Source organism: Bos indicus x Bos taurus, chromosome 7 (genome assembly GCF_003369695.1).
Source record: "Bos indicus x Bos taurus breed Angus x Brahman F1 hybrid chromosome 7, Bos_hybrid_MaternalHap_v2.0, whole genome shotgun sequence".
Lineage (NCBI taxonomy): Eukaryota > Metazoa > Chordata > Mammalia > Artiodactyla > Bovidae > Bos > Bos indicus x Bos taurus.
In genome coordinates this window covers 73,268,941-73,282,648 of record NC_040082.1, presented here as the reverse complement: position 1 = coordinate 73,282,648, position 13,708 = coordinate 73,268,941, and the positions used below count along the sequence as shown (strand labels likewise).

At 47.1% G+C, this 13,708-nt stretch overlaps 1 protein-coding gene across 3 annotated transcripts in view; it reads left to right on the top strand.

Moving 5' to 3' along the window:
• The first annotated feature begins 412 nt into the window (after positions 1 to 412).
• The window catches only part of SEMA6A (semaphorin 6A), a 129,243-nt gene continuing 115,947 nt past the window's right edge, over positions 413 to 13,708 (top strand). Inside the window, exon 1 of one of the 3 annotated variants that reach the window (XM_027546936.1) lies at positions 413 to 1,175. The gene's annotated coding sequence lies outside the window, so the exon portion shown is untranslated. The remainder of the gene's footprint in view (positions 1,176 to 13,708) is intronic. The other 2 variants (XM_027546937.1, XM_027546938.1) reach the window with 2 other exon arrangements.

Genomic DNA, 13,708 nt, shown 5'->3' with positions numbered 1-13,708 from the left:
CTATCCAACTCATCTGGGTGCGCAGAGCGTCCGTCACTTCTGGAATTTACCTCTTGATATAGTAATCAGAAAGGCTCGCCGTTCACTTACCCTCATCCTTTAAAACTTTTCCATTTAAAAAAATCGATGAACAAATCCTTTCTTGTAACTTGCTCCTGCACTACGTCTATTTTTATTTATTTTTTTGATTTGGCAGGGCTCGGCAATGCTGTCCGAGATTCCTCCCCCCCCCCCCCCCCCCAGCAAGAGCAAATGCGGGGGTGAGGGGAGGCACGGGCTGGGCTTCTGCGGGTGTCGCCCCCGCCGGGACCTCCACCGAACGCGCCGCGGGCGGGCAATAGTGGTGGAAGGAAGCGGCGCTGACCAGTCGGTCCAAGGCTCCACCTGCGGCCACTGCGCGTAGTTTCTCCCTCTCTCCGCCTCGCTCGCTCCGGTTCACACACAGAGACCGCAGCCCTCCTTTGGGTCGGAGAAGACGCCAGCCAAAGTAGGCGGGGTTGCAAGAGAGTCCGCTTTGCGCAATCCAGTCCGGGACTTGGCTCCGCCCTGGAGCGGCGGCCTCTCCAGTGACAGAGGAGTAGTGAGCGGCACGGGGTGAGGCTGCAGCCAACTCCGCTCCCCGCGCACTTACCCAGGCGCTCCGGCCGCAGCAGCAGCGCTTCTCCGCGGAGCCGACCGCCCGCGATGCCAGCTTAGGAGCGGCGGTAGCGTCCAGCACCGCCACACCCGCGGCGTAGCGCTCCCGGTTGTGAAGCGGAGCTAGAGCGCGCACCCCTGCCCCAGCCCCCACCCCGCCCCCCCACCCTGAAATGACTTGTTAATCGGCGCAAACACCAGCGAAGGGACTCGCCGGAGTGGAATCCAAGTGAAATTTGGATTTGGAGAAGAGTTTCTTGAACATTTCCTCCTTTCTTGTTGGTTTTTTCTTTCTTTTTTCATCTCCCCTTCTCCGCCTGTCATTGGAAATGAATACGGCGCGTTTGCATCCCAGAAAGTAGTCGCTGCGACTGTACCCCCACAGAGACAAGCACCCATGTAGGAATGACAAAGGCTTGCGAAGGAAAGCGCAGCTCGCGGCCCGGAGAGATCCCCTCGATAATGGATTACTAAATGGGATACACGCTGTACCAGTCCGCTCCGAGCCCCGGCCGCCTGCCCGTCGATGCACCGAAAAGGTACGGCTGGGGCGCCCTGGTGCGCCCCACCTCCCGGGCGGTTCCGCTCCCTCCTGCGGGTCCCGGGGCCGCGGTCCGCACACCGTGTCGGCTTTGTGGTGCTTGCGTTTTATTTTGTCTTGTGTCTGTCTTCCGAGCGTTGCCCGGCCCTGGGGGAGCAGTCGCGAGCCCTGTCCGCCGCTCCTCTCTGCCCTGCGCCCCAGAGACCTCCGGGCTTCGCGTTATGAGCTTCCCCACTCGCGTCGCGCACACGCCAGGCGCCGCCCGGGACCCCAACCGCGCGGATAGCTGCCTGGCCCTGGGAGGTGTGTGCAGTATCCCTGGGGGGTCGTCCTCACTTTCGGGCCAGCGGGCAGCAGAGAGGCCAAGAAAGGGTGAGATTCTCGGAAGCGCCCGGTCCTGGTGCGAAGGCAGGGGAAGGGGTTCTACCCTCGAGGGCTAGAGGAGGTTCGGTCCAAGAGCGCTGTTTTCGCTCGACACTAGGTTTGGGTTCGAGGTGGGAGGAGGGGTTCCACAGACACGGAGAGATTGGGGGTGGGGGGCAAAGAGAGTCTTTTGTTGTCGGCGCGGGGTCTGGGCTGGGCTCAGTGGAGTGCGGGAAACTTGTAATGGCCCTGGCACCCGCGCACCCTGCCACTTGGTGACATCCCGGCTCCCGCGGCCGCTGGGCACCAGAGGTTCCGGGCTTTGTTTGCTCGAATGAGTGGCCTCCTCCTGGTGTGGCGCGGCTTCCCCGCCCTGGGTCCTATTCCCCGCCGCAGCTCCCTCCTGGGCGGCGAAGACAGCATCTGTAGCGTCTGCGTCCCTCTCGGGCACAGAACCCCGTGCCGGGGGCTGGCGCCCGCTGCTCCCTCTTCCAAATACTACGTGGTCCCTCTTCGGAAAGGAGGTGTCCCGGGAGGGGGAAGGGTGGGAAGACCTGGCTAGAAATGGCTCAGTACTTGCTAACCAGACGAGACCTCTGCAGGGGCCCGGGGTTCTCGATTGTCCGGACTACTTGCTGCGTGTAGAGCGCTGCCTCGCTGGCAGTGGGGCGCTCCGCTGCCAACCCAGCCCGACAGCGCCCACCCACTCTGCATGACCCCGCTGGGATGGGAAGTGTTTCTCCCCCGTCTCCCAGATGCTCTGCTTTTTTTCTCGGCTCCCCACCGTATTACACGGTGCATAGCAGGATCCCGTAGTCCGTTCCCTCCTTCCACGACCGGAACGGTACAGGGGGAGCCAGGGAGCAGTCTTAGACTTGTGGGTATCGGGAAAGGAAACAGGATTCCGCTGTCTTTCCCGCTCCCTCGCCGCCACCACCCTCCGCCCAGCGTCTCCTCCTCTTCTTCTTCTTTTTTTTTTTTTTTTTTTTCCCTGCACGGGGTCACTCGACCAGGCACTTCTGGAAACTTTCTCTGAAGGCCAGGGAATGGGCGGGGGGAGGGCACGACCGATTTCGGGCTCAGCACGTGCACCCCGCGGGAAAACGAACCCCCAGGGAGGTGGACAGACTGCCCAGGATATGGCTAGGAGGCAGGAGCCAGGAGCCAACCCTTCGGAGAGTGGCACCCCGGCCGATGGTCAGCTTGGTTGGGGTCGCGGTGCGGCACTTGCTGGACTGGTCTCTCAAGCAGTCGAACAAGGGGAGGGCGTGGGGAGGGGCGAGAAGGGGAAGTTTCCCAGCAGGACTCGGAAGCTGGTCCGGCCACTGTGGACAGCGGCTGGCGCGAGGGTGCGTGTGGACACCGGCCGGGGATCGCTGGCTCCAAGCGCAGCATCTCCAGTGTCCTGCACCCAGCTCGCCGTTTTCCAGCCGGCGGGTGTTCAGGGAGGAGCAGAGCCGGGAGTCAGGTGTGCGTGGAGCCAGGGAGGCCTCGCTGTTTTCGCAGCCAAGGCAAACACTTCCAAGGGGCCTCCCCCTACCTGTTTTGCAAGGAGCAGCCCCTCCAGCCAGTCCGCGTCGGTCCTTGGGAGAAAGGCGGCTGCTTAGTGAATCTGGTGACCAGAGACGATCACGGTGGGATCGTGGGATCGCTCTCTGCTTGGGCTGGATGGAAATTAAGTAGCAGCTGAGTGTGATCCATGAAAGGTTGAAAACACAGGCGTGTGAAAACACACACGTACAGACACAGACTCTCTAACATGTACGCCCAACTTTCTTTGCCTCCAATCTGAAAAGACGTTTAACGCAGTGGCAGTGTCCTGCCAGCAGGTCTCAGGAAAGCTATTTAATGCCCCCCAGCGCTGACTCTTAAGTCTTTCCGGGTAGGAAGGTCGAGTGCCTTTGCCTTGCCTTTCTCTAATCCTGATAATTGTCTGGTCGTCTACATACCTCTTGGGCATTAAGTCCACAAACTGCCACTCTGATGACAGTGAGACGATTGTTGGTTCCAGATAATATGAATCTTTATTAAGATTTTTTCCCCCCAAAGTAAAGATGCTGGTACATATTTCTGAATGGAACATCTGATTTTTCACACCCTTTCCAAATGACTACAGAGGTCAAGATTGCAAGTATTTTGTATGGTTCTTTAATACCCTTTTAGTCTGCATGGAGCAGTTTTTATAGTAAGCTTTGATTAAACTACTCCAGGCATCAGAGTTAATTATTAACCTAACCTTAAATATAGTGGCAACACTGTGTGTCTCCACCTATTAACCTAAACTATCTGTTAAAAAAAATTGCACTATTTGAATTTGGCTTACCCATGCTTGTTTATATGGTAACTTTTATTTGACTCTTGAGTAACCACTACTCTCTATTATTATTTTGGTTTTAGGACCTTCTTAAATGAGGTGCTTTGCAAGCCTATCTGAAAGCAGAAATGAATAACCATCAGATTTAAACCTTTTTTGTGTTAGGCATTCTAGTTCATTTTTCTTATTTACACTGTTTGATGGCAATCTTCCCTAAGTGTTCTGTTTTGCAGTTATTACCCTTTAGAGATGGGCCACAGTCTCATAATGCATTTAATGTTCAACAGACACCTAAGATCGTTATCTCAGGGGCTACTTGCAGAGTATACTCATTGGATAAAACCATCTAAGTTTAAATAAGTTAAAATTTCATAAGAACCAGTATAGAAACTCAAGTAAATGTTGAATGAGTAAAGGAAAGAAACAGTCCCAAATGGGTCACGTGTCTCCCCTTGAAGGCGACCTGGGCACATTTTTTTCCCTGCAGTGAAAAAGAAAAAAAAATCTGTGCCTTTAAGTAAGTGGTTATAATAAAGTGGCGGTAAGTGCAACTCTTTATTTACACACACAGACACACACACACAAACATACACCCCTCAAGTTCTTTCAAAGTCTAGTGACTGCTTTTCCCATCATTAAAAAAATATAGCATTTGCATTTCGAGGAGGTGGATAACATCGCCAGCCAAGTGTGTTGAATCAGAAGGATGGCAAGAATTAGGAAGACTGTTATCATCATTGAATACAAATAAGACACCCAAATTAAGAACTTGTATTAAATTCAGAATAAATCTTCCTGCTTTTAAAGGCAAATGGGTAGTTGCATTCCTTTAGGAAATGGAAGGAAAAATACTGTTTTGGACAAGGAGGTAAGTCAGATACTTAAGGTTGTGTACACAGTGCTTCAGCTCTCTTCTGAGCAGGACAAAAGAGTAATGATGGGAGAAAAAGTTTTTTTTAGAACTAGATTGCCAAGAGCTAATATATTCTCCCATCATATTTGTTTGCAGAAAGGAATCACAGAACAAGCCAAACTAATTGCAAATGCTTTAATTAGGCATCTGCCATTTGCAGCAGTAGAAAGTCTAGGAAAATCTGCACAAATCCCTGCACTGCCTTCCGCCCTCCACACACACTTAAAGTTCATCGCCCTCCTCCCAGAGTGAGTGTTCCTGGGTGTTCACATCTCCAGGGGAAGCCTGGAAGCCTCCTGTTGGGACCTCCCAGTGTCCCCCACTCTCTTGGGGTGCCCTGGAGCCAAGTTGTCTCTGAGAGATTTCTATTCCAGAGTGAAGGCTTTTCTCCTCTGCCTTAAAATGTGCTGCAAGAGCAACTGAGCTATTTCTCTACTGGCAACCACACAGCTGCCTCTTGGGGATATGGGAAGGGAGGGAAGGGAGGGAGGCATTTAATCCCTTTGAAATGGGCAAGTAAGATGTCATACCACACAAACCTCAAGGGGGGAAGGGAGTTGAGCATACTTCTTAGCCTGGGACTATTACAGTATAGTTTATACACAAGGGTAGGGTATACACTCATTTGCAAGCAGATGAGTGCTTGTAAAACCTTTTTATTAGAATAATTCTAATTACACTAATGGAGAATGTCATATATAACTATCAATATTCTGATCTTTCCCAAATAACCCCTTCAGCACAGATCTTTCTCCTCCACATATGCCTTTCTTATCATCTTTTCCATTTTGGTAAATGGCAGTTCTAGCCTCTGAGTTGCTTAGGCCAAGAAACTCGAGGGTTATCCTCGACTGGCCTCTCTCTGATGTCATCACCTGTTCTCACTGCCATGTTGTTGGCCCCACCTGCAGAGAGCGTGCAGACTCCTTCCAGGTCTTCCACTTCAGTGGCCCTCACACTGGCCAAACCCCTGTCTCCATCTGCCTGCCGGGGGATCTACCGGGCTAGCCTCCCGGCTACTCTCCCACCTTTGGTCTATGTCCCCTACAGTCTTTTCTCAACACAGCAGCCAAAGTGATAAATATTTTTAAAAGCAAAATCTCATCAGCTTACGTGTTCTCAAATGCTTTCCCATCTTATTCCATCAAAGCCAGAGTCCTTCCTATGATCTTTGTGGACCCACATGATCTGCACTGGGGCCCCCACCTTTCTGACCTCCACTCTTCCTTGGGGTCACTTGAGCATACCCTCTCCCAATCTGGCCCTTTGCAGGGTCTTGCCCTTTCAAGGCTTGGGGCATGCCTTTGCCCAGAGAGCTGCAGAATTTGCTTCTCCTCTCCTCCTGCAGGTTCTCTGCTCACATGTCGCTATCTCAGTGAAGCCTTGCCTGATCATCTTTCTTACTTCACCATTTTTCCCCCAACACTCCCTAACCCAGTGGACAGCCTCAGGGTTTTGTTTTTTTTTTTTTTCCCTTAGGACTTTTCACATCCTGACAGACTGTCGGTTGTCCCCATTTATTTTCTGTCTTCCGCTGGAACATAACGCCACAAGGGTAGACATTCTCATGTCTCATTGCTGTCTCCAGCACCAACACCTGTGCCTGTCACATCACAGGCCTTTCATAACAAGTACTTGTTGAATGAATGAAGAGGGAATCGTTTTGTGAACAGCCAATCTTTTTCACCTGCTCCTGTTTCTGTGTGTCCATCAAATGAGACGTCTCTCTGCCTTGATGAGTGTGTGTGTGTGTGTGTGTGTGTAGCACTGTCTTCCATGTACACAGGTGATGTGCCTCATATACCATCAGTGGATCATCCCTTTGTGATTGTTTTCCCAGTCTTGGTGATGGATTGGAGCCTGCCCGTTCCCACACTCGCGCCCATCAGTCCCCGTTCTGTAGTTCAGAGCGCACATCTGTGGGACACCTGGTTGAAGCTGAAGGGACTGTGAGTTAGGTAGAATCAACCTTCTAAAAAACAGAGCTAAGAAGACAGCCAGCACTTATGGGGCTTGAGCTTTTGACCCTGGACTCATTTGTTCTGCATTCTAACCGCTGGCCCCAGAACCTTCTTGCCTTTTAGGAGTTTTCTCGGAGTAGTTTTTAAAATTCAAGTTTCCATCAGGAGGAATAAGCATGCACATTAACTAACTCACATTTCTGCCCGGTCCCAGTGCAGTGATGACTATTGTTGAAGATCCTGTGCTTGAAGTCAGATGACCTGAGTTCCGGGCTCATTACCACGGACAAGCCCCTTAACTCTTTTGAAGGTCAATATTTTAAATAAAAACTGTAAAGAGTAAAAATGCATGCTTTCTATCTAGTAGAAGTATAGGGAGAATAATACAAAATCATGAGTGTGATTGTATTTGGTAAAATATAAAATGCACTGTGGTTTGACAAGTTTGATGCTAACTCCCTTCTCATCTCCAGAGACCCCAGGCCTAGCAGAGACCCTGCTTCATTGTCGTTTATAGAACAAAAGAAAGATTATACCTTGTGGATATCATTTTAATGTTAACCACATGATGAAATTAAATAAGGTCCTCAGACTTACTGAAAATAATCTAGGTAGTGTATGGATGGCAAATTTATGAATCAGATGCCAACCGTTTCAACTAGTGATTGTTTTCAATGTGACCATTAAATTAGGCAAGGTCATAGGAGTATCACTCTGCCAGGCGTTATTTTTTTTTTAAGTAAGGGCATTTTTTTGCTCAGGTAAGTTTTAAATAGTTCACATCAGTGAAAGCATTAGGACCTCCCTGGTGGTTCCGTGGTTAAGATTCCTTGCTGCCAGTGTGGGGGGTGGGGTGGGGCATGGGTTCCATCCCTGGTCATGGAGCCGAGATGCCACAAGCTGTGAGGCACCACCAAAAGATAAACAAACAAAACTACAGACAAAATAAAATGAAAGCATTAATGTAGAACAGACACACCAGGGTAAAGTTTTGATCTCTGGTATATACTGCTATCTTCCCCATCAAATGCGGGGCAAATTCATTAGGTTTTGTGGTGTAAAATCTCTAAAAATGTGGAGGGACTGTAGACAGCTTGCGAGGTGATGCAGAGGTCACAGTCTTAGGCAGACACAACACAGATTTGCATACCCCCCCTTTTTTTTTTGCCATTTACAAATAGCCGTGACTTTGAGGAAGTTACATCTCTTGTCTCAGTTTCCATTTGTCAATGCTGGTGGTGTTATTGTTGTTGAGGAGAGGAAATACGACAACATCTGTAAGATTCATGGCACAATGCCTGACACTACACACACTCATTAAATATGAGGTGTTATTTTTATTTGGGTGACAGTTGTCATGGAGAGTGCCCTGGTGGGGAGAGGACCAAAGGAAACGGCCTTTCACATCTGCAACATGAAGAGAGGATGCAAAGGAAATGACCTTTGGACTAGAAAGGAACATTCACACCATAAGCTGGCCACGATGTCAGGGGTTCTAAGCAGAGGAGTGTGTGAAAGGGTCACTTGCGTGAGAAGAAGAGCTGGGATCCTTTGCCTAACTTTGGAAGTGGAAACATCATACCCAAAACAGGGAAGAAGAAAACACTATACAAGTAAAACAATAGCAAACAGCTATTTATATCTGTTTATCTGTATATCAACCAAGTACCCAAAGGGCAGTTGTTTTTAAAAAATGATAGCTTTCACTTACTACCACTGTAAAAGTAAAATACACACACAGCCTGTATCCACTAAGGAATCTGAGAGCACCCATATTTAGAATCTGAGAGCTGCCCATAATGACCATTCAGGGATGAGCTGAGTTGACCCCAAGGACCACACACGTGTCACAGAGGAGAAGCTTGGCTGTCAATCAACTCCTCCAAGAAGCTATGGCTGGGATCTGCATGAGTTTCTTCATGGTGGACATATACTTGCCAGATGACTCTTCCATGGCCAAACCTGACATAGGGACAGTTCGGGAGTGCCTGAATCTCCATGCCGAAGCAAACCACTACTTTCCCACAAGGTGGCACAGTGGTAAAGAATCCACCTCCAATGCAGGAGACACAGGTTTGATCCCTGGGTCGGGAAGATCCCTTGGAGAAGGAAATGGCAACCCACTCCAGTATTTTTGCCGGGGAAATCCCATGGACAGAGGAGCCTGGTGGGCTACAGTCTATGGGGTCGCAAAGAGTTGGACTAACTTGGAGACTGAGCGCACCTTTCCCACCAAATGCAGAAAATAGTCAGCTGACCCCAGTGGAGACAGGGATTACGCTACTGCTGATATGCTGATACACAACCTGAAATTTGATTCAAACGATAGCCATAGATGTCCTTATCAGTGAGAAGACTCTGACTCCTCAAGAGCATAGCAAAAGGGGCAATAAATTGTTATTATCACTCCAGTTCCCTGAAGGAGTAAGAATCCCTCCACGCTTAGAATTACAGTTATTTTCATCTAGGACAAAATTTTTCTCTTAAATTTTGTAAGCGGAAAGAGGATGTACAGAGAGCAGAATAAATCAGCAATCCACAGGCCCCAAAGACTGAAGGACCAGCTCCCGCGGAGCAGCCTGTGCGATGACTGGTGCTTTGAGAATGTTGTTAGTATAGATGTTTCCACATTCAGCCTTCAGACCTGAGGATTTCATTTAGTATGACTCAGCACTTTTGAGTGGCTTTCAACTAACCTATAATTGCCATCTGCAGAAACTTTAATTCAAAGAATCCAAGCCAATTTGAAAACCTTAGCCGATGAATTTCTAAAACTGATGTTATTTATCCCTCTCTTACCCCTTCTGCCCTCACACGTGTTTAAGACCAAGCCTTTGTCCATGGTTTGATTTGAAGCATTTATAGAAGAGAACAGCATCTGGCATCAAAACACAATGAAAACACACCACTGGAAAATAAGCATTTGAGGGACTGGGAAATAAAGAATCTATTATGGTTTCATGTTATATGAGAGTTTTAAAGACAAGCTATCTGTGGATCCATTCTTTTTTCCTTTTTCTTATTCCTGAGTCTTTTTTTTTCAGGAGCATATTCAATCTTTTCATTAATATTGCAGCGATTCCAGTGCTCCCCCGACTCCTGCCCCCGAGACTCTTACTGCCCTTGAATGAGGAAACTAAGAGAATACTGATGGAGCTGGTGAATGAAAAGGTTCCTTTCCTGAACATGGAATGCTTTATGAAAAAAATTGCACTCCGTAAAAGACACTCACAACAGTCCAGCGACTGTCTCTCCTTTTTACCCAAGAGCCACTTGACTTCATTCACGTATTTTGGTATATGAATGCATTTGTTCTTAGGCCTCAGAAACCCAGGTGGAAAACCAGCCTATAAAGCCTTGCATTATTCTAAAAATGTGAGCTCTGAGTTACTTTAAGAACGTTTTCTGTAGAGTGAGCACTAAACAGAAAACAAACTGTTGACAGCATTCTAAACTGGAGTCTACGTAGCAGGATGGCAGTTGGGTGGATTTTTATAAATACTCGCTAATGGTTTCCGAGATGGATTCTGTGCTAATTCTTCTCACATCATGAATGATGGCCCTAGCTAGACACTGTTGCTGAGATCTTCATCTATTAATCATGGAGGCTGCTTTCTTATTCGGTTGCCATAGTTTCAGGGCCTCAGATAGAGTTGGGGTGTCTTGGGAAAGGTTTGAGATAGACTAGGCTTGCGAGCCTCGCAGTGATTTTGGCAGCCATGGTCTTCTGAAAGCACTGAAAACAACTTCTCGTATAATTCAGCATTGGATTAAAAGAGGCGACTTCTGAGAGTGTCTCTCTGGACCTTGTTATGTGCGCATCCAGCTGATATTTACTCCAGGACCTGTCTCTCACTCAGTCTTGCTGGTAAAGAATTACGGTCCAGGGGCTGGTGGCACTTTCATCCTTGGACAAGCCAAAGGGTGCAAACCCTTCGTTAGGCTGTTCCTACACATGGAGGTAAATGAGGCCAGTCCTGACTTCACTCACATTTCAGTCTCATAATTGGGTTTCGGCTCTGCAGATGGCTAAATAAATAAAGTGACCTCAGGAGTGTTGAATGTTGTGCTTTGGTATGGCCATGTGAGCATTCAGTGCTTTCCTTCAGGTTTCCCCTTAATTTTTTCAGGTTCGACATACATTACTGAAGGGCTAGGGACCATTTGACTGCGTTTTGCAACACTGGCCCAGAGGTCTACTGCTTTGCCAGTTCTTGAGTGTATGAGCGATTTTTTTTCTTCCTGTAATTATAATATCTTACTATGTCAGAGTGATAAGGAAAAGCTCTCCAGTTGTGGCCATAGTGTGTGAGTGACCCAGTCAAGAGAAGATGTGGAGGAGTAAATTGCTACAAGAGGGAGATACACTCCATAATTTATGGGCTTTGTGTGCAGTGGAGAACACAGCTTTCCTTTGTTAGGTAAATCTGGCCTCATATGACAGATACGGGTACATGTCTTCACATTTTAGTTCCCATATTCCAAGTGGACTTTCAAGGATTCCTACCCATCTAAGCCCAGCCATTTCATTCCTTTGTAGATTAAAACATAAAACTGTCTCACACTTGAAGCACACAGCACTGGATTCAGGACATGCAACACAGCATATGAAAATCCAGGTGGGTTCAGAAGAAGCAAACCTTGCATTCATTATAAATGGGCTTAATCTAGAAAATTAGTCATTTTTTTAAAAAACTAGGAAATGACAGGGCAAGCTTCAAAGCAGCCGTTTTAAATTTCCACAGATCCGGCCTGCCAAAATTTTTACTTAAGATCAACAAGCATTTGTAATGCACGTGCCTATTAAATTGACCCCTCCCTTACTCAGCCACACTCAGTGATTGATTTTAGAGGCCAATAATTTGAAGTAAATGAAAAGGATAACATGGCCTTAATTGCTACTGGCTTCACCAGGCTTCTGGGCACCAGAATTCCTTGTGGAGAAACACTTTTAAGTGTCACAGCAGTTTTTGATCATGTGGTCTGGCTTACCCATAGGCCGCAATTATCCCCCAGCCCTTCCCCACCTCCCTCCAACATCTCTGGAGAAGCAAAGAAAACATGCATATGTAAATTCAGTCTTACGGACTATTGATTATTTGGTAGGGTCAGAAAATAGGTCCTGCTCCTTCTATGGTATTCTTACGAGATAGTTGTTGTTGTTTTTAAAAAAGGCATAGAGTGGGAAGGACAAAGGGATTCATATTTCAGATCAGAAACTTTTTCTGCTCCAAGGAGAGTTTCTGGGAATTGACTTTGCTGTCCTCTCGACAATCCAAGATGTGATTACTCTTCAGTATCCGGTCAGACACAACATCGCACACCGGAGCCTGAAGAAAAGTCACAGGGCTTTTGTGAGGCTGTCAGTCAAATACAATGTAGACTTTAATTAACCTTAATTAATGATTTCTGATTACAGATTTTTTTTTTTTTTGGTGCCTCCAAGGCATCAATACCTTGGAGGCTGCATTCTGTTGGAACATTTTCAGACAGCAGTGACTTGAACATGCTTCCATTATCTTGCCATGCAGACTACATGAGGTTCTTTATGAGAAACATGATTCTGTATCATTCGCAGAATGGTCATGTAAAGAATGAAATATCACTTGGGGGAGAGTTCAAACTGATAAGTGGTGCAAAGTGTTTTTAATCTTTAGAGGAACCATTTTTTATTTTAACTTAACAAATTTGTTGATATTTACTGGCACCTAGCTGGATTTGAGGCCATGCTTTACAAAAATAGAATGAGACTTTAAGTGGTGGTGCCCCAGGTCTTTCAAATGAAAGCCATTGTATGCTGGTGGTGCTGGATCAAGTGGTATTTCCTTTGTCTGCTGAAAAGAATCCGCTTGCTACTGCAAGAGGCTTGGGTTTGATCCCTCGATTGGGAAGATCCCCTGGAGAAGGAAATGGCTACCCACTCCAGTATTCTTGCTTGGAGAATTCCATGGACAGAGGAGCCTGGTGGGCTCTAGTCCACCGAGTCACAAAGAGTCGGACACAACTTGGCAACTAAACAACAACAACAAAATACTCTTTCTTGAGTGCTAACCATAGTGATTGAAACACTTACAAGCACTGGAGAAACTGGCCTTACTTTTGGTTTATTTGGAGGGAATGATGCTGAAGCTGAAACTCCAGTACTTTGGCCACCTCATGCGAAGAGTTGACTCATTGGAAAAGACTCTGATGCTGGGAGGGATCAGGGGCAGGAGGAGAAGGGGACGACAGAGGATGAGATGGCTGGATGGCATCACCGACTCGATGGATGTGAATCTGAGTGAACTCCGGGAGTTGGTGATGGACAGGGAGGCCTGGCGTGCTGCGATTCATGGGGTCGCAAAGAGTCGGACACAACTGAGCGACTGAACTGAGCTGAACTGAACTTTTCCTTGTGTCATGAGTTTTGGGACAGATGTCAAGTAACTGAACTATAATGTTAACACACTATTTACATTCAACTTTTAACCAGAGGGCCTAATGAAAGTTAGGTATAATATATTAATGCCAACTTATGAGTTAAGTTTCTGTGTGAATAATCACTTTGCAGCTTATCTGAAACTCTTAATAGCATATAACCTATCTGGTTGAGTATAATTTGTGCTTATGAATTATAAATGCCTAGCTTTTACAATTAAGCTTACCAATCTAGAAGCATCTTTAATGAGAAATTACCTAAATTAAATTGACTGATACTATTTGCTGTACTGTGTTCTAGGGTAGTGATTACCTAAAATATAGGCAAGATGGTTGCCCCCCTGCATGCAATAGGGTTTTACTTTTAACAGAAGTAAAGTCAACCCAGTGTCATGATCCCATGTTTGCCCAAAGAAGAGAATATGCTACTGGTATCATCTAGAAAGCAGAGTAGTTTCCTATATAGCCAAGGGGAAGGCAACATCTTTTGGATACTTTTCTCTTTTAAAGGGATGTTTGGCTTACAGGGAAAAGTTTTCTATTAAAAAGGCAACTTTTATCTA